Below are 21,507 nucleotides of genomic sequence, written 5' to 3'. Positions count from 1 at the left end.
CCAGTTTCACCACGGGCCGTTAATGGGCCAAGAGTTACAAAGGGCCTCATGTGGGCCGAAAGACGTCATGGGCCATACATGGGCCAGAAGTGAAAACGGGATGGAATCATATTGGATGGCCCAGATGATGCTACTGGGCCTAATTCAGATAGGGCGTAACAGGCATTGGGTTAGCGGGCTGTAAATGGGCTATTTGCGAACAAGCCGTTAACAGGCTTTCCATGGGCCGGCCCGCCACCTTTTGACCAAGTTAAACAGGCCGGCCTTTTCACAAGAATGGGACTCTGTTGGTCCGTGCCACGTGTCAATGTATCATAGGCGCCTTCGGTCGAATGAGTGGATGACATCTGTCCCAACGATGAGCCGGCGCATGTTTCCTCCAGCCAATGATGATTTTACACGTCGAAAATCCCCATTGGTCGGGGTTGTTAACGGGTTTTCGGATCCAAAACCTGACCCGATAGCTTAACGGCGTTCCCTTATGGTGGATGCCACGTGTCGGTCACCCTTGACGAAAGCACTTCTGTGACGCGCGATTTATCGTCATGGAAGTGGACACTTATGTGATGATAATTTTGGTAATATCATGGAACACTTCTATGACAACACATGTATGACTATCTTGATTCTGTCATAAAATCGTCATGGATGTACATGCATGAAAAAAAACGCGACCTACTGCAACAAAGACGTATCATCATGGAAGTGTACTTTTTTTGTAGTGTAGAAGTGCTTTGCATATCTCTCATAGGAAAAATATCCTCGAAGAATGTAGCATCCTTAGACTCCATAATTGCACCGACCTTTTGGTAAGGTACCTCAGATTTCACTACTAGAAATCTATAGCCAACATTGTTCTTTGCGTAGCCCAAATTAACACAGTCCATAGTTTTCGGTCCAAGCTTACGCTTTTTGGGGATCGGCACATTGAGTTTCGCCAAACAGCCCCAAGTACGCAAGTACAAGAGTGTTGTCCTTCTCTTCACCCATTTCTCATAGGGAGGGATCTCACTATCCTTTGTCGGAACTTTATTCTGGACATGACATGCCGTCAATATAGCCTCCCCCACCATGCCTTGGATAAACCCGATGTATCTAACATGGCGTTAACCAAATCACTTAGAATACAGTTTTTCCGCTCGGCAATTGTGTTTGACTGGGGTGAATAGGGAGGTGCTACCTCTTGAGCACTGCGTTGGTTTTCCCTTGAAGAGGAAAGGGTGATGCAGCAAAGTAGCGTAAGTATTTTCCTCAGTTTTTTAGAACCAAGGTATCAATCCAGTAGGAGGCTACACGCAAGACCCTCGTACCTACACAAACAAACAAGAACATCGCAACCAACGCGATAAAGGGGTTGTCAATCCCTTCACAGCCACTTGCGAAACTAAGATTTCATGGAAATAATAATAAGATAAATATTTTTGGTATTTTTATGATATAGATTGAAAAGTAAAGATTGCAAAATAGAGTAGATCGGAAACTTATATGATGGAAAATAGACCCGGGGGCCATAGGTTTCACTAGTGGCTTCTCTCAAGATAGCATTAGTATTACGGTGGGTGAACAAATTATTGTCAAGCAATTGATAGAAAAGTGCATAGTTATGAGAATATCTAAGCATGATCATGTATATAGGCATCACGTCCGCGACAAGTAGACCGACTCCTGCCTGCATCTACTACTATTACTCCACACATCGACCTCTATCCAGCATGCATCTAGAGTATTAAGTTCATAAGAACAGAGTAACACATTAGGCAAGATGACATGATGTAGAGGGATAAACTCAAGCAGTATGATATAGACCCCATCCTCGATGGCAACAATACAATATGTGCCTTGCTGCCCCTGCTGTTACTGGGAAAGGACACCGCAAGATTGAACCCAAAGCTAAGCACTTCTCCCATTGCAAGAAAGATCAATCTAGTAGGCCAAACCAAACTAATAATTCGAAGAGACTTGCAAAGATAACCAATCATACATCAAATTATTCAGAGGAGATTCAAATATTTCTCATAGATAAAGTTGATCATAAACTCACATTTCATCGGATCTCGACAAACACACAACAAAAAGAGTTACATCGAATAGATCTCCAAGAAGATCGAGGAGAACTTTGTATTGAGATTCAAACAGAGAGAAGAAGTCATCTAGCTAATAACTATGGACCTGAAGGTCTGTGGTAAACTACTCACAACTCATCGGAGAGGCTATCGTGTTGATGTAGAAGCCCTCCGTAATCGATTCCCCCTCCGGCGGAGCGCCGGAAAAGGCTCCAAGATGGGATCTCATGGGTACAGAAGGTTGCGGTGGTGGAAATAGGGTTTCGTGGTGCTCTTGGATGTTTTCGGGGTACGTAGATATACATAGGCGAAAGAACTCGGTTAGGGGAGCCATGAGGGGCCCACGAGGGTGGGGAGTGCGCCTACCCCCTTGGGCGCGCCTCCCTGCCTCGTGGCCGACTCATTTGCTTCTTGACGTCCACACAAGTCTCCTGGATTGCGTTTGTTCCAAAAATAACTCTCCCGATGGTTTCATTCTGTTTGGACTCCATTTGATATTCCTTTTCTGCGAAACACTGAAATAGGCAAAAAACACTAATTTGGGCTGGGCCTCCGGTTAATAGGTTAGTCCCAAAAATGATATAAAAGTGTAGTAAATCCCATAAACATCCAAAACGGGTAATATAATATCATGGAACAATCAAAAATTATAGATATGTTGGAGACGTATCAAGCATCCCAAGCTTAATTCCTGCTTGTCCTCGAGTAGGTAAATGATAAAAACATAATTTTTGATGTGGAATGCTACCTAGCATATTTCTCAATGTAATTTTCTTTATTGTGGCATGAATGTTCAGATCCAAATGATTCAAAATAAAGTTCATATTAACATAAAAATAGTAATACTTCAAGCATACTAACAAGTAATCATGTCTTATCAAAATAACATAGCCAAAGAAAGCTTATCGCTAAAAAATCATATAGTTAGGCTATGCTTCATTTTCATCACAAAAAATACTCCCATCATGCACACCCCCGGTTTCAGCCAACCTATTGGTTCATACTTTTTAACGCGCTTCAGCTTTTTCAACTCTCACTCAATACATGAGCGTAAGCCATGGATATAGCACTAAGGGTGGAATAGAATGGTGGTTGTGGAGAAGACAAAAAGGGAGAAGATAGTCTCACATCAACTAGGCGTATCAACGGGCTATGGAGATTCCCATTAATAGATATCAATGTGAGTGAGTAGGAATTGCCATGCAGCGGATGCACTAGTGCTATAAATGTGTGAAAGCTCAACAAAAGAAACTAAGTGGGTGTGCATCCAACTCACTTGCTCACAAAGACCTAGGGCATTTTGAGGACGCTCATCATTGGAATATACAAGCCAAGTTCTATAATGAAAAATTCCCACTAGTATATGAAAGTGACAACATAGGAGACTCTCTATCATGAAGATCATGGTGCTACTTTGAAGCACAAGTGTGGAAAAAGGATAATAACATTGTCCCTTCCCTCTTTTTCTCTTTTTTTGGTGGGCTTCTTTGGCCTTTTTTTTATTTGGGCTTCTATGCCTCTTTTATTTTTCATAATGTCCGGAATCTCATCCCAACTTGTGGAGGAATCATAGTACATCCTTTCCTCACTTGGGACAATGCTCTAATAATGAAGATCATCACACTTTTATTGATTTACAACTCAAGAATTACAACTCAATACTTAGAACAAAATATGACTCTATGTGAATGCCTCCGGTGGTGTACCGAGATATGCAATGAATCAAGAGTGACATGTATGAAAGAATTATAATGGTGGCTTTGCCACAAATACGATGTCAACTACATGATCATGCAAATGCAATATGACAATGATGGAGCGTGTCATAATAAACGGAACGGTGGAAAGTTGCATGGCAATATATCTCAGAATGGCTATGGAAATGCCATAATAGGTAGGTGTGGCGGCTATTTTGAGGAAGGTAAATGGTGGGTACATGATACCGGCGAAAGTTGCGCGGCACAAGAGAGGCTAGCAATGGTGGAAGAGTGAGAGTGAGTATAATCCATGGACTCACATTAGTCATAAAGAACTCATATACTTATTGCAAAAGTTTATTAGCCCTCGAAGCAAAGTACTACTATGCATGCTCCTAGGGTAAGGGTTGGTAGGAGTTAACCATCTCGCGATCCCGACCTCCACACATAAGGAAGGCAATCAAAAGAACACCTCATGCAACAAATTTGTCAAAACATTTACCATACGTGCATGCTATGGGACTTGCCAACTTTAACACAAGTATTTCTCAATTTCATAATTACCCAACTAGCATGACTCTAATATTACCACCTTTATATCTCAAAACAATTATCAAGTATCAAATTTCTCATAGTGTTTCATGCACTTTCTATGATAGTTTTTATTATACCCAACTTGGATGCCCATCATATTAGGACTAATTTTATAACCAAAGCAAATACCATGCTGTTCTAAAAGAATCTTAAAATAATATAAGTGAAGCATGAGAGATCAATAATTTCTACAAAATAAAACCACCGCCGTGCTCTAAAAAGATATAAGTGAAGCACTAGAGCAAAATTATCTAGCTCAAAAGATATAAGTGAAGCACATAGAGTATTCTAATAAATTATGATTCATGTGTGTCTCTCCCAAAAGGTGTGTACAACAATGATGATTGTGGAAAACTAAAAATCAAAGACTCATATCATACAAGACGCTCCAAGCAAAACACATATCATGTGGTGAATAAAAATATAGCTCCAAGTAAAGTTACCGATGGACGAAGACGAAAGAGGGCATGCCTTCCGGGACATCCCCAAGCATAGGCTTTTGGTTGTCCTTCAATTTATCTTGGGGTGCCTTGGGAGTCCCCAAGCTTAGGCTCTTGTCACTCCTGATTCCATAATCCATCAAATCTTTACCCAAAACTTCAAAACTTCACAACACAAAACTCAATAGAAAATCTCATGAGCTCCGTTAGTGAAAGAAAGCAAACCACCACTTTAAGGTACTGTAATGAAATAATTCTTTATTTATATTGGTGTTAAAACTACTGTATTCCAACTACTCTCTGGTTCATACCCCCCGATACTAACCATAGATTCATCAAAATAAGCAAACATCACACGAAAAACAGAATCTGTCAAAAACAGAACAGTCTGTAGTAATCTGTAACTTTCGAATACTTATGGAACCTTAAAAATCCTACCAAAATAGGAAGTCCTAGGAAATCAACTAAAAAGCACGTTTCTGTGATTTACTAAAATTATTCTTGTGCGCGCAGAAGTTTCTGTTTTTCAGCAAGATCAAATTAAATATCACCCAAGATGATCCTATAGGTTCTACTTGGCACAAACACTAATTAAAACATAAAACCACATCTAAAAATAGGCTAGATGAATTATTTAATACTAAACAGGAGGCAAAAAGTAAAGAACAAAAGTAAAATTGGGTTGCCTCCCAACAAGCGCTATCGTTTAACGCCCCTAGCTAGGAATAAACGTGAGAATAGATCTAAGTATTGCCATCTTTGGTATTCAATTCATAAGAGGCTCTCATAATAGATTCATAAGGTAATTTGATTTTATTCCTAGGAAAGTGTTCCATACCTTTCCTTAATGTACATTGGAATCTAATATTTCCTTCCTTCATATCAATAATTGCACCAATCGTTCTAAGAAAAGGTCTACCAAGAATAATAGGACATGAAAGATTGCAATCTATATCAAGAACAATAAAATCTACGGGAACATAATTCCTATTTGCAACAATAAGAACATCGTTAATCCTTCCCATAGGTTTCTTAATGGTGGAATCCGCAAGGTGCAAGTTTAAAGAGCAATCATCAAATTCACGAAAACCTAACACATCACACAAAGTTTTTGGAACTGTGGAAACACTAGCACCCATATCACACAAATCATAGCAGGTTCCCACTCATCAAATTCATGATCTTTAATTTTAATTTTAATGGTAGGTTCCCACTCATCATAAAGTTTTCTAGGAATAGAAACTTCTAACTCAAGTTTTTCTTCATAAGACTGCATTAAAGCATCAACGATATGTTTAGTAAAAGCTTTATTTTGACTATAAGCATGAGGAGAATTTAACACGGATTGCAACAAGGAAATACAATCTATTAAAGAACAATTATCATAATTGAATTCCTTGAAATCCAAAATAGTGGGTTCATTGCTATGTAAAGTTTTGACCTTCCAGTCCCACTTTTACCAATTTCTGCATCAAGATCTAAAAACTCCGAATCATTGGGATGCCTTTTAACTAAAGTTGACTCATCTCCAGTCCCATCATTATCAAGATTCACATTGAAAAAGAAAGATTTAATAGGGGACACATCAATCACTTTTAGATCTTCATCATTATTCTCTTGAAAACTAGAGGAACACACTTTTACAAAGCATTCTTTCTTAGCACGCATCCTAGTGGTTCTTTCTTTGCACTCATCAATGGAAATTCTCATGGCTTTGAGAGACTCATTGATATCATGCTTATGTGGAATAGATCTAAGTTTCAAAGAATCAACATCAAGAGAAATTATATCCATGTTCCTAGCCAATTCATCAATCTTAAGCAATTTTTCTTCAAGCAAAGCACTGAAATTCTTTTGTGAAATCATAAATTCTTTAACACTAGTCTCAAAATCAGAGGGAATCTTATTAAAATTTCCATAAGAGTTGTTGTAGGAATTACCATAATTATTAGAGGAATAACTAGGGAACGGCCTAGGATTAAAGTTTCCTCTATAAGTGTTGTTACCAAAATTGTTCCTACCAACAAAATTCACATCCATAGATTCGTTATTATTATCAATCAAAGTAGACAAAGGCATATCATTAGGATCAATAGGAGCACTCTTATTAGCAAACAATTTCATAAGTTCATCCATCTTTCCACTCAAAACATTAATCACTTCTATCGCATGAACTTTTTTACTAGTAGATCTTTCGGTGTGCCATTGGGAATAATTAACCATAATATTATCTAGGAGTTTAGTAGCTTCTCCTAAAGTAATTTCCATGAAAGTGTCTCCCGCGGCCGAATCTAAAAGATTTCTAGAAGAAAAATTCAATCTGGCATAAAAAATTTGTATGATCATCCATAAATTTAATCCATGTGTAGGGCAATTGCGAATCATTAATTTCATCCTCTCCCAAGATTGTGCAACATGTTCATGATCAAGTTGCTTAAAATTCATAATATTGTTTCTAAGAGAGACGATCTTAGCAGGAGGAAAATACTTAGAGATAAAAGCATCTTTGCACTTATGCCAAGAATCAATACTATTTTTAGGCAAATACGAAAACCAAGTTTTAGCATGATCTCTAACCGAAAACGGAAATAGATTCAATTTAACAATATCATTATCCATGTCTTTCTTCTTTTGCATATCACACAAATCAACAAAGTTTTTTAGATGAATAGCGGCATCTTCACTAGGAAGGCCAGAGAATTGATCTTTCATGACAAGATTCAACAAAGCAACATTAATTTCACAAGATTGTTGTTGGTATTGGAGAAGTCACGCAATTTAGTATTATCTTGAGCCATCGTGACAAACAATCCAACACACAGGCACACAAGAGGCAAGCGAAAAAGAGGCGAACAGGAAAGGGAGGGCGAATAAAACGGCAAGGGTGAAGTGGGATAGTGGAAAACGAGAGGCAAATGGAAAATAATGTAATGCGAGGGAGAATAGTTTGTGATGGGTACTTGGTATGTCTTGACTTGTGCGAATACCTCCCCGGCAATGGCGCCAGAAATCCTTCTTGCTACCTCTTGAGCACTGCGTTGGTTTTCCCTTGAAGAGGAAAGGGTGACGCAGCAAGGTAGCGTAAGTATTTCCCTTAGTTTTTGAGAACCAAGGTATCAATCTAGTAGGAGGCTACACGCAAGTTCCTCGTACCTACACAAACAAACAAGAACCTCGCAGCCAACACGATAAAGGGGTTGTCAATCCCTTCACGGCCACTTGCGAAAGTGAGATCGGATAAAGATAATAATAAGATAAATATTTTTGGTATTTTTATGATATAGATTGAAAAGTAAAGATTGCAAAATAAAATAGATCGGAAACCTATATGATGGAAAATAGACCCGGGGGCCATAGGTTTTACTAGTGGCTTCTCTCAAGATAGCATAAGTATTACGGTGGGTGAACAAATTACTGTCGAGCAATTGATAGAAAAGTGCATAGTTATGAGAATATCTAGGCATATTCATGTATATAGGCATCACGTCCGCGACAAGTAGACCGACTCCTGCCTGCATCTACTACTATTACTCCACACATTAACCGCTATCCAGCATGCATCTAGAGTATTAAGTTCATAAGAATAGAGTAACGCATTAGGCAAGATGACATGATGTAGAGGGATAAACTCAAGCACTATGATATAAACCCCATCTTTTTATCCTCGATGGCAACAATACAATACGTGCCTTGCTGCCCCTATTGTCACTGGGAAAGGACACCGCAAGATTGAACCCAAAGCTAAGCACTTCTCCCATTGCAATAAAGATCAATCTAGTAGGCCAAACCAAACTGATATTTGGAAGAGACTTGCAAAGATAACCAGTCATACATAAAAGAATTTAGAGGAGATTCAAATATTTCTCATAGATAAACTTGATCATAAACCAACAATTCATCGGATCTCGACAAACACACGGCAAAAAGAGTTACATCGAATAGATCTGCAAGAAGATCGAGGACAACTTTGTATTGAGATTCAAAGAGAGAGAAGAAGCCATCTACCTAATAACTATGGACCCGAAGGTCTGTCGTAAACTACTCACAACTCATCGGAGAGGCTATGGTTTTGATGTAGAATCCCTCCGTGATCGATTCCCCCTCCGGTGGAGCGCCGGAAAAGACTTCAAGATGGGATCTCACAGGTACAGAAGGTTGCGGAAGTGGAAATAGGGTTTCATGGTGCTCCTGGATGTTTTCGGGGTACGTAGATATATATAGGCGAAAGAAGTCGGTCAGGGGAGCCACGAGGGGCCCACGAGGGTGGGGGGTGCGCCCACACCCAATTGCGCGCCTCCCTGCCTCGTGGCCGCCTCGTTTGCTTCTTGACATCCACTCCAAGTCTCCTGGATTGCGTTTGTTCCAAAAATAACTCTCCCGAAAGTTTCATTCCATTCGGACTCCGTTTGATATTCCTTTTCTATGAAACACTGAAATAGGCAAAAAAACAGCAATTTGGGCTGGGCCTCCGGTTAATAGGTTAGTCCCAAAAATGATATATAAGTGTATGGTAAAGCCCATAAACATGCAAAACGGGTAATATAATAGCATGGAACAATCAAAAATTGTAGGTATGTTGGAGACGTATCAGGAGGCGTCTTCTCATGAATAATGATGTGTTCCGCACAAAAAGAATCAAACTCACTCGAGAAGTACTTGTTGGGGAACGTAGTAATTTCAAAAATATTTCCTACGAACACGGAAGATATATCTAGGTGATGCATAGCAACAAGAGGGGAGAGTGTGTCCACGTACCCTCGTAGACCGAAAGCGGAAGAGTTTAGTTAACGCGGTTGATGTAGTCGAACGTCTTCGCGATCCAACCAATCCAAGCACCGAACGTACGACACCTCCACGTTCAGCTCGATGATGTCCCTCGTACTCTTGATCCAGTTGAGGCCGAGGGAGAGTTTCGTCAGCACGACGGCGTGCCGACGGTGATGATGAAGTTACCGGCGCACGTTTTCGCCTAAGCACTACGACGATATGACTGAGGTGTGTAACTGTGGAGGGGGGCACCGCACACGGCTAAAAGATCAACTTGTGTGTCTATGGGGTGCCCCCTTGACACGTATATAAAGGAGGGTAGGGAAGAGGTGGCCGGCCCAAGGGGGGCGCGCCAGGTGTGGGGAATCCTAATAGGACTCCCCAGTCCAATTAGGATTCCCCTCCTCTTTCCTATTCCTAGTAGGAGAAGGAGGGAAGGAGGAAGAGGGGAGAAGGAAGGAGGGGGGCGCCGCCCTATCCTAGTCCAATTCGGACCAGCCCATGGGGGGCGCGTGACCAACCCTTGAGGCCCTTCTCTCCATTCTCGTATGGCCCATTAAGGCCCATTACTTCCCCCGGCGAATTCCCGTAACTCCCCTGTACTCCGAAAAATATCCGAATCACTCGGAACCTTTCCGATTCCGAATATAGCCTTCCAATATATGGATCTTTATGTCTCGACCATTTAAAGACTCCTCATCACGTCTTAGATCTCATCCGGGACTCCAAACAAACTTCTCTCATCAAATCACATAACTCATAATAGAAATCATCATCGAATGTTAAGCGTGCGGACCCTACGGGTTCGTGAACTATGTAGACATCACCGAGACACATCACCGGTCAATAAACAATATTGGAACCTAGATGCCAATATTGGCTCCTACATATTCTACGAAGATCTTTATCGGTCAAACCGCATAACAACATACGTTGTTCCCTTTGTCATCGGTATGTTACTTGCCCGAGATTCGATCGTCGGTATCATCATACCTAGTTCAATCTCGTTACCGGCAAGTCTCTTTACTCGTTCCGTAATACTTCATCCCGCAACTAACTCATTAGTCACAATGCTTGCAAGGCGTATAGTGATGAGTATTACCGAGAGGGCCCAGAGATACCTCTCTGAAACACGTCGTGACAAATCCTAATCTCGATCTATTCCAACCAACAAACACCTTCGGAGACACCTGTAGAGTACCTTTATAATCACCCATTTATGTTGTGACGTTTGGTAGCACACAAAATGTTCCTCCGGTATTCAGGAGTTGCATAATCTCATAGTCTGAGGAACATGTATAAGTTATGAAGAGAGCAGTAGCAATGAAACTGTAACGATCATAATGCTAAGCTAACGGATGGGTCATGTCCATCACATCATTCTATCCCGTTCATCAAATGACAACACGTGTCTATGGTTAGGAAACATAACCATCTTTGATTAACGAGATAGTCAAGTAGAGGCATACTAGGGACACTATGTTTTGTCTATGTATTCACACATGTACTAAGTTTCCAGTTAATACAATTCTAGCATGAATAATAAACATTTATCATGAAATAAGGAAATAAATAATAACTTTATTATTGCTCTCTAGGGCATATTTCCTTCAGTCTCCCACTTGCACTAGAGTCAATAATCTAGTTCACATCGCCATGTGATTTAACATCAATAGTTCACATCTGTATGTGATTAACACCCATAGTTCACATCGTCATGTGACCAACAACCAAAGGGCTTACTAGAGTCAATAATCTAGTTCACATTGCTATGTTATTAACACCCAAAGATTACTAAGGTGTGATCATGTTTTGCTTATGAGAGAAGTTTAGTCAACAGGTCTATCACACTCAGAGTCGTATGTATTTTGCAAATATTCTATGTCTTCAATGCTCTGTATAGAGCTACTCTAGCTAATTGCTCCCACTTTCAATATGTATCCAGATTGAGACTTAGAGTCATCTGGATCGGTGTAAAAGATTGCATCAACATAACTCTTTACGACGAACTCTTTATCACCTCCATAACCGAGAAATATTTCCTTAGTCCTCACTAAGGATAACTTTGACCATTGTCCAGTGATCTACTCTGAGATCACTATTGTACCCCCTTGCCAAACTCATGGCAAGGTGCACAATACGTCTGGTACACATCACATCATACTTTATATAACCTATGACTGTGGCATAGGGAATGACCTTCATTCTCTTTCTATCTTCTGCCGTGGTCGGGCTTTGAGTCTTACTCAGCTTTACACCTTGTAATACAGGCAAGAACATCTTCTTTGACTGATCCATTTTAAACTCTTTCAAAAACTTGTCAAGGTATGTATTCATTGAAAAATCTTATCAAGCGTCTTGATCTATCTCTATAGATCTTGATGTCCAATATATAAGCAACTTCGCTGAGGTCTTTCTTTGAAAAACTCCATTTAAACTCTCCTTTATGCTTTCCAGAAAATTATACATCATTTCCGATCAACAATATGTCATTCAGGTATACTTATCAGAAAGGTTGTAGTGCTCCCACTCACTTTCTTGTAAATACAGGCTTCACCGCAAGTCTGTATAAAACTATATGCTTTGATCAACTCATCAGAGTGTATATTCCAACTCCGAGATGCTTGCACCAGTCCACAGATGGATCGCTGGAGCTTGCACACCTTGTTAGTACCTTTAGGATTGACAAAACCTTCTGGTTGCATCATATACAACTCTTCTTTAAGAAATATCCATTTAAGGAATGTAGTTTTGACATCCATTTGCCAGATTTCATAAAATATGGCAACTGCTAACATGATTCGGACGGATTTAAGCATCGCTATAGTTGAGAAAATCTCATTGTAGTCAACACCTTGAACTTGTAGAAAACCTTTTGCGAAAAGTCGAGCTTCATAGATAGTAACACTACTATCAGTGTCCGTCTTCCTCTTGAAGATCCATTTATTTTCTATGGTTTGCCGATCATCAGGCAAGTCCACCAAAGTCCACACTTTGTTCTCATACATGGATCCCATTTCAGATTTCTTGGCCTCAAGCAATTTTGTGGAATCTAGGCTCATCATCGCTTCCTCATAGTTCGTAGGTTCATCATGGTCTAGTAACATGACTTCTAGAACAGGATTACCGTACCACTCTGGTGCGAACCTTACTCTGGAAGACCTACGAGGTTCAGTAGTAACTTGATCTGAAGTTTCGTGATCATCATCATTAACTTCCTCATTAATTGGTGTAAGAATCACATGGAACTGATTTCTGTGATGAACTACTTTCAAATAAGGGAGAAGGTACAATTACCTCATCAAGTTCTACTTTCCTCCCACCCACTTCTTTCGAGAGAAACTCCTTCTCTAGAAAGGATCCATTCTTAGCAACGAATATCTTGCCTTCGGATCTGTGATAGAAGGTGTACCCAACAGTTTCCTTTTGGGTATCCTATGAAGACGCACTTCTCCAATTTGGGTTCGAGCTTATCAGGTTGAAACTTTTTCACATAAGCATCGCAGCCCCAAACTTTAAGAAACGACAACTTTGGTTTCTTACCAAACCACAGTTCATAAGGCATCGTCTCAACGGATTTTGATGGTGCCCTATTTAAAGTGAATGCAACTGTCTCTAATGCATAACCCCAAAATGATAGTGGTAAATCGGTAAGAGACATCATTGATCGCACCATATGCAATAAAGCGCGGCTACGATGTTCAGACACACCATAACACTGTGGTGTTCCAGGTGGCGTGAGCTGTGAAACTATTCCACATTGTTTTAAATGAAGGCCAAACTCGTAACTCAAATATTCTCCTCCACGATAAGATCGTAGAAACTTGATTTTCTTGTTACGATGATTCTCCACATCACACTAAAATTCTTTGAACTTTTCAAATGTTTCAGACTTGTGTTTCATTAAGTAGATATACCCATATCTTCTCAAATCATCTATGAAGGTCAGAAAACAATGATACCCGCCACAAGCATCAACACTCATCAGACCGGATACATCGGTATGTATTATTTTCAATAAGTTTTTAGCTCGTTCCATTGTTCCGGAGAACGGAGTTTTAGTCATCTTGCCCATAAGGCACGGTTCGCAAGTATCTAATGATTCATAATCAAGTGATTCCAAAAGTCCATATTTATGGAGTTTCTTCATGCGCTTTACACCGATATGACCCAAATAGCAGTGCCACAAATAAGTTGCACTATCATTATCAACTTTTCATCTTTTGGCATCAATATTATGAATATGTGTATTACTATGATCGAGATTCAATAAACCATCAACATTGGGTGTATGACCATAGAAGGTTCTATTCATGTAAACGGAATAACAATTATTCTCTGTCTTAAATGAATAACCATATTGCAATAAACATGATCTAATCATATTCATGCTCAACGCAAACACCAAATAACATTTATTTATGTTCAACACTAATCCCGAAAGTATAAGGAGTGTGTGATGATGATCATATCAATCTTGGAACCACTTCCAACACCATTGTTCGGGAATTCGGTAACTGGTAACTGCTCGGTCAACTACTGATTAGCGATTAATTGGTTAATTGGCCATTTAACAGGATTAATCGATTGATCATTAATCGGCTACACATGAGAATATATTGGCAACTTGTTACTAGTTTTCACGTATTGTACCACATAATCCAATGCTCACAACTATGTATAATACTAAAATATAATGTTGTAGGCATATAAAAAGCAAGGACAAGAGGTAGAATTGATACCTGGACGGTTTCTGCAGGTTGGGACTGGAGGATAGATGGGGAGGAGAGGATGGGAGGGGATGTGGAAAAGAGAAGGAGGCTAGGGACAGCGACGGGAGCAGGGAGATTGCCGGCGGTGGCTAGGGCTGGTGAGGAGAAGCCATGGTGCATCGCCAGATCGCGGAGAGGAAGGGGCGCTGGGAATCCCTAGCAATTTGGGAGAGGGAGGGTGCAGCGCGGGGTTATGGGGCCCAAATATTGGCCTGGATTGCCACTTCAGTTACCTGACCCATCACCGATTAATCGGTCTGACAACTAGTTAATCGTCTGACATCCGATTAAATGCGAGTTAATTGGCTTGACCATTTAATGAACTGAGTATGTGTTATTCACCTCAGTTAGGCACTGAGTAGCGGTTAAATGGGCATTTAAATGATAACTCGGCCAAGTTATTGAACAATGTCCAACACACATCGTCACTTCTCCCTCAACTAGTCTCTGTTTATTGTGCAACTCCTGTTTCGAGTTACTAATCTTAGCAACCAAACAAGTATCAAATACCCAGGGGCTATTATGAACACTAGTAAGGTACACATCAATAACCTGTATATCAAATATACCTTTGTTCACTTTGCCATCCTTCTTATCCACCAAATATTTGGGGTAACTCCGCTTCCAGTGACCATTTCCTTTGCAGTAGAAGCACTTAGTTTAAAGATTAGGTCCAGCTTTGGGCTTCTTCATGGGAGTGACAACTTTCTTGCCAATCTTATTGAAGTTTCCTTTCTTTCCCTTTACCCTTTTCTTGAAACTAGTGATCTTGTTTAATCATCAACACTTGATGCTTTTTCTTGATTTCTACCTTCGTTGATTTCAGCATCACGAAGAGCTCGGGAATCGTTTTCGCCATCCCTTGCATACTAGAGTTCATCACAAAGTTCCAGTAACTTGGTGATAGTGACTAGAGAACTCTGTCAATCACTGTCTTATCTGGAAGATTAACTCCCACTTGATTCAAGCGATTGTAGTACCCAGACAATCTGAGCACATGCTCACTGCTTGAGCTATTCTCCTCCATATTTTAGCTATAGAACTTGTTGGAGACTTCATATCTCTCAACTCGGGCATTTGCTTGAAATATTAACTTCAACTCCTGGAACATCTCATATATTCCATGAAGTTCAAAAGGTCTTTGAAGTCCCGATTCTAAACCATAAAGTATGGTGCACTAAATTATCAAGTAGTCATCATATTAAGCTAGCCAAACGTTCATAACGTCTGCATCTGCTCCTGCAATAGGTGTGTCACCTAGAGGTGCATCAAGGACATAATTCTTCTATGCAACAATGAGGATAAACTCAGATTACGGACCCAGTCCGCATCATTGCTACTATAATCTTTCAACATAGTTTTCTCTAGGAACATATAAAAACATAGGGAAGCTATAACGCGAGCTATTGATCAACAACATAATTTGCAAAAGACTATGAGGACTAAGTTCATGATAAATTAATGTTTAATTAATCATATAACTTAAGAACTCCCACTTAGATAGACATCCCTCTAGTCATCTAAATGATCACGTGATCCAAATCAACTAAACCATGTCCGATCATCACGTGAGATGGAGTAGTTTTCAATGATGAACATCACTATGTTGATCATATCTACTATATGATTCACGCTCGACCTTTCGGTCTCTAGTGTTCCTAGGCCATATCTGCATATGCTAGGCTCGTCAAGTTTAACCCGGGTATTCTGCGTGTGGAAAACTGGCTTGCATCCGTTGTATGTGAACGTAGAGCCTATCACACCCGGTCATCATGTGGTGTCTCAGCTCGAAGAACTGTCGCAACAGTGCATACTCAGGGAGAACACTTATACCTTGAAATTTTATTAAGGGATCATCTTATAATGCTACCACCGAACTAAGCAAAATAAAAAGCATAAAAGATAAACATCACATGTAATCAAAATATGTGACATGATATGGCCATCATCATCTTGTGCCTTTGATCTCCATCTCCAAAGTACCATCATGATCTCCATCGTCACCAGCATGACACCATGATCTCCATCATCTTGATCTTTATCAACGTGTCATCACATGGTCGTCTCGCCAACTATTGCTTTTGCAATTATTGCTATCGCATACCGATAAATTAAAGTAATTATATGGCGCTTGCATCTTATGCAATAAAGAGAAAACCATAAGGCTCCTGCCAGTTGCCGATAATTTTAACAAAACATGATCATCTCATACAACAAATTATATCACATCATGTCTTGACCATATCACATCACAGCAAGCCCTGCAAAAACAAGTTAGACATCCTCTACTTTGTTGTTGCAAGTTTTATGTGGCTGCTACAGGCTTCTAGCAAGAACTATTCTTACCTACGCATCAAAACCACAACGATTTTTCGTCAAGTGTGTCGTTTTAACCTTCAACAAGGATTGGTCATAGTCAAACTCGATTCAACTAAAGTTGGAGAAACAGACACCTGTACTAGCCACCTGTGTGCGAAGCACATCGGCAGAACCAGTCTCATGAACATGATCATGTAATGTCGGTCTGGGCCGCTCCATCCAACAATACTGCTGAATCAAAGTATGACATGCTAGTAAGCAGTATGACTATTATCGCCCACAATTCTTTGTGTTCTACTCGTGCATATATCATCTATGCATAGACCTGGCTCGGATGCCAATGTTGGGGAACGTAGTAATTTCAAAAATTTCCTATGATCACGCAAGGTCTATCTAGGTGATGCATAGCAACGAGGGGGAGAGTGTGTCCACGTACCCTCGTAGACCGAAAGCGGAAGTGTTTAGTAACGCGGTTGACGTAGTCGAACTTCTTCGCGATCCAACCAATCCAAGTACCAAACGTACGACACCTCAACGTTCAGCACATGTTCAGCTCAATGACGTCCCTCATACTCTTGATCCAGTTGAGGCCGAGGGAGAGTTCCGTCAGCACAACGGCGTGGCAACGGTGATGATGAAGTTATCGACACAGGGCTTCGCCTAAGCACTACGATGATATGATCGAGATGTGTAACTGTGGAGGGGGTGTCGGTGTCAAAACCGGCGAATCTCGGGTAGGGAGTCCCAAACTGTGCGTCTAAGTCTAATGGTAACAAGAGGCGGGGGACACAATGTTTACCCAGGTGTTGGGCCCTCTCGATGGAGGTAATACCCTACTTCCTGCTTGATTGATCTTGATGATATGAATATTACAAGAGTTGATCTACCACGAGATCATAGAGGCTAAACCCTATAGAAGCTAGCCTATGATTATGATTGTTGTTGTCCCACGGACTTAGCCCCAAGTTTATATAGACACCAGAGGAGGCTAGGGTTACACAGAGTCAATTACAGAGAAGCAGATCTACATATCCGAATTGCCAAGCTAGCCTTCCATGCAAAGGAGAGTCCTACCCGGACACGGGACAAAGTCTTCAATCTTGTATCTTCATAGTTCAACAGTCCGGCCAAAGTATATAGTCTGGCTATCTGAGGACCCCTTAATCCAGGACTCCCTCAGTAGCCCCTGAACTAGGCTTCAATGACGATGAGTCCGACGCGCTGATTGTCTTCGGCATTGCAAGGCGGGTTCCTTCTCCAAATACTCCATAGAAGATTTTGAACACAAGGATCGTGTCCGGCTCTGCAAAACAAATTCCACATACCACCGTAGAGAGCACAATATTCCACAAATCTAATCTGCTGACAACTTTTCATAATGTGACATCACGCCACGGCCCGGTCATTATTCGAACTGTTTTCCTCAACCAGCTACTGCACGTATTGCGAGGCGGTTTCCTTGGCACGTCTTGTCGAAGCAGAGATCGTGTACCCTTATCACGGGATTCTCATCAATACGGGTGTGGGTAACCCAACCGTGCCGTCAATCGCGGCGCTTGGGGAATAAGCGATTTTACGGGGCAAGTGGGGAGGTGCACAGTTACTACCGCCTTTATAAAGTGATAAGGATTCCTCTTTTTCACCCACGCCTTCTTCTTCCCCTGCCCATCCATTCTCGCACGCTCGAGCTCCAACGCCCAAGTTCTCATCTTCTCTGCAAAGCCACTCCAAACATGTCCGGAGCGGGAGGCAAGTGGATGGTCTCCTCTATTACGGAGGACATTACGAAGCTCCGGGAAGCCAGATACCTGGCTGCAAACATTGCGCACCGGCTCCCAGACGCAGGGCAGATCGTCCATACTCCAGAACCCCATGAGAGGGTCGTATTCCTTGCCCACTTTGTCCGCGGACTGGGATTCCCCCTCCACCCATTTGTCTGTGGGCTCATGTTCTACTACGGGCTGGACTTCCACGATCTGGCCCCCAATTACATCCTCAACATCTTGGCGTTTATCGTTGTGTGCGAGGCCTTCCTCCGCATCAAGCCCCACTTCGGCTTGTGGCCGAAGACCTTCAACGTGAAGCCGAAGATAGTGGTCGGCCAGCAAGCAGAGTGCGGAGGCGCCATGGTGGGCAAGATGCCCAACGTCATTTGGCTCGAAGGCTCTTATGTGGAGACCATGAAGGGGTGGCAATCGGGGTGGTTCTACATCACCGAGCCGCGCGACGCCAGCTGGGCGGCGGCCCTCGAATTCCGATCCGGCATCCCCAGGCAGCTCACCTCCTGGAAAAAGAAGGGGTTAGCCTGGGGTGCACCAGCGGAGCTGACCGGTCTCCAGAACTATGTCAAAAATATGATAAGGAAGAAGATCAAGCTTGTCAACGTGGTCCAGGTCATGCTCTTTTGCCGGATCCTCCCGTGTCAAAGACGGGCATTCAATATGTGGGAGTTCGATTCTGCCAAACACCAGATGCTGCGAGAGCTCTTCGACACGACGCATAAAGACGTCTGGAAGGTGTTGTTCAAGGCCGCCGAAGTACCTCCTCCCACCATCGAGGATCGCGGACTCAGCGCAAAGCGCCCCACCAATCCGAGAAGCTCTCTATTTTTCACAAGATGTGCCTTTCCCCAGTATATTCGTGGGAGGAATCTAAGCCTCCATGCCAATTTTAACAGGACTGGGTAGCGACAGTGGAGCGGATCGACTATCGAGCTCCACTACCTGAAGATCCAGCAACAGCTCTCTTGACGGAGATGCTGCTTCCAGCGCCTTACGAGGTGTCGGAGAAGAAGGCCAAGAAGAAGGCCACGGGGACCAGGAAAAGTCTCCGGCGCAAGGTGGTATCGAACTCATCGTCCGAAGACACCAAGACGCACTCCTCCAACGAAAACGAGGAGGAGGAAGAGGAAAACCCTCCCCCCCAAACCGAGGGGGAGAAGAAAAGGAAGGCCGCCCCATCTGGGGAGGCCAAAGGGTCCAAGAAGGGAAGGACCCTCCCTCCGGACCACTCCACAACAGCTGCCTACAGCGACGAGGAGTGGCTGCCCAGGGACAAGCCGCTGGCGAAGTCGTAAGTATTCGGATACCAAAATACTTCCGGCATGTTTTTCTTTATTGCTTCTTATCATGTTAAATATGATCATGCAGTCCATCCAAAGCCCGCATCGACTTATCCTCCTCGGATGGGTCTTTGAGCGCGTTGGCGACGAACAGTGATTCGCTCCCGAGGCCACCACCCCTCGACCCACGGACGACATCGAGGTGTCGTCTTAGAGGATACCGGGCCAGGGGGAGACAGTTCTGAGGCCCCCCAAGGCGAAGTCCCCGACGCCGGGCACACGGGGGGAAGACCCCCATGGATTCTGATGAGGGGGGTCGCAGCAAGTTTGGCCCCCAGCTGGATACTGCGCTAGAACCTCCAGTGGTTCCGGATTCATGCAGGCAGCCCCTCGCTAAGGGGGGCGAGCCACCTATGCCGATGACCTCTGTCCATCCAGAGGCATCAGACAACTTGCTGGAAGCGCTTCAGGGCGCTTCCATTGATGAATAACACCGTACTCTTACGAGTACGGTGATTGAGAAGGTTCGGTCCGCCAAAAGCAGATTGACCAAAGCCTGTGCGAGCCTCCTAACAGGCTTTGAGGTATGTAATTAAATTATGAGAAAATATCACAGTATAGACAGTAACCCCTGATGCTATGTTTGGTGTTCCGAAAGAAAGGCCGAACAGAGGATCAAATAACATCCACAGGAGTCTAATCATATTATGTCTATGTGAATAAGTAGGCGTCGCTGCTGGCCGTTGCCGCCCGCACTGCGGAGGTCTCCGGACTGAAGAGGGACCTGGGGCGGGCCAAGGAAGAGATCGGCCTCGTGAAGAGGCAGCTCGAGGAGAACAAAGGTAAGTGATACCCTGTCTGTGTGTCATATAAAGGAAAAATCATTGATGCTAATAGAAGCATCATGAATTTTAATAGGGGCCACGACCGAAGTGGCGGCCCTTAAGAAGGCGATGTCCGAGGCCGAAGACAAAGCGGCCAAGGAGCGCACCGAGCGTGAGAAACAGGAGGCTTGGGTTGATGAGGTCCAGCAAGAGCTCCAGGACTTCGTCAAAAAATTCGAGTCCTTGGAGCGTGACTCTAAGACGCAAGAGTCCGAGCTTGCGAAGGCCCTCCAGAGCGTGCAAGACCCTAAGGCCGAAGCCCAAAAGGCCCTCCAGGAGATTCAGGCGGCCAAGAAGATAGCAGCGGGTAAGGCATTCATTATGCAAAGCAAGCATGTGAAGGAGACTTTCCTTTTACTTACCCGAATTCGGAGCTCTCCAGGAGCGTTCGCAGATCTGCCGCGCAGCATATCGGATGCCGCAGAGTTCTACCATGTCGAAGAAGGGAGCTCGACAGAGAAGTTATTCTGGTCTCAATATACTGGGACCGAACATCCGATGCCCTTGAGCGACCAGCTGAAGCAACTGGTCGAACTGCACAAGGCGGCCGAACTGGCCATGAAGGACCTCATAGTCCAGCTGTGGCCTGGCGAGCCCCTGCCCAGCAGCTACTTAGGCCTTGTAAAGCGGATGGTAAATGCCTGTTCGCGGCTTGAATTCATTAAGCGGTCCGTCTGCATTGAAGGTGTGCGCAGAGCCTTCGCTCGTGCGAAAGTGCACTGGGCGAAGATGGATGCCGAGAAGCTGGTGATGGAGGGGCCGCCGAAGGGAAAGGAGCATCGCCACCCCAAAAATATTATGATGGTGTCCTGAAGGGTGCCCGCCTTGTGGCGGATGAATGTGTTAAGGATGTAATATTTGAATGAATGTACTCATGTCATCCTGTAATATGAAAAGGAGTTCATGTGCG

The sequence above is a fragment of the Triticum aestivum genome, chromosome 7B (genome assembly GCF_018294505.1).
Source record: "Triticum aestivum cultivar Chinese Spring chromosome 7B, IWGSC CS RefSeq v2.1, whole genome shotgun sequence".
Taxonomy (NCBI): Eukaryota; Viridiplantae; Streptophyta; class Magnoliopsida; order Poales; family Poaceae; genus Triticum; species Triticum aestivum.
Note: the sequence above shows the minus strand (reverse complement) of the source record.